This window comes from Mus musculus, chromosome 4 (genome assembly GCF_000001635.26).
Source record: "Mus musculus strain C57BL/6J chromosome 4, GRCm38.p6 C57BL/6J".
NCBI classification, from domain to species: Eukaryota; Metazoa; Chordata; class Mammalia; order Rodentia; family Muridae; genus Mus; species Mus musculus.
Window position 1 is genome coordinate 129,049,066 of NC_000070.6, and position 1,021 is coordinate 129,050,086.

The following is a 1,021-nucleotide window of genomic DNA, read 5'->3' on the forward strand; positions in this document are numbered from 1 at the left end:
AGGCGAGGGGAAGCTAGTCACGTGGCACCGCCACCAGGCGTTGCGGGATTGGCGGGTGTCGGCTGCTAGGGAGCCGGGGAAACCTGTGGACCCCTCCCCTTGTGGACCCGCGGGGCGCACCCGCACTGCGTGTCTGGGAAGGGTGGGAGTCGTGCTCTCTCTAGGGATGTAATGCCGTGGTCGGGTCCCAAAGTGCTCTGCCCCCGCAGTCTACCAGTGTGGAAACACATCGCTTCCTCTTTCCTTCCCAGCTTCTGCTCTTCCCACCTGCCGGTGGCTCTAAAGAGCTGCCTGGAGGCTTTATCTGAGCTAGCTGGAGCGTCCCTTGACTTAGAATTTTTCGATTTGACTCAGACTAGAGAGGGAGCAGAATTCCAAAGAGGTCTGCCCCCCTCAAGCCCCACGCAACCAGATCGACCCTCATCTTCCATGTCTGCTCTTGCGTCTTGGGCAGAAACCGGAGAGCTAGCGCCACTGCTGCTCGGGTGAAATCTGTATGATTAAAAAGCCTGTTACATTTATTACGAAATATTTAACTCTCGTTTTTATTCAACGCATTAAATATTTAAGTCACTAGCTTCCCTCCTTTGCGTTCATTCTGACTTGTAATTACGGTTATTTGTGTGGCTGTTGCTAACCGGGCTTCTGCTTGGAATGTAAGTTCCACGAAGGGGGGAGGGGCGTGTGTTTTATCTATCCTTGTAACAGCAGCACACTGCGGGTGTAGGAGGCTTTATATTTTCTCCTCTCTCTGGAGATGTAACAATGAACCAACAGTAGGTAGAGCAAAGCGGCGAGATGGCTCAGCTGATAAAGGCATCCACTGTCAAGGGGACAACCTGAGTCGGGCTCTCCAGACCGCATAATGGAAGGAGAGAACTGACTCTTGCTCAGACCTCCACCGGCACTCAATGAGAGGAAAAAGCAAGCAAAATCTGTTGTTGGTTAGTACCTGGGTTCAGTTCTCAGACACACACACACACACCGTATACAAGCAAAAAGAGCCAAGAAGTGTAAGTCA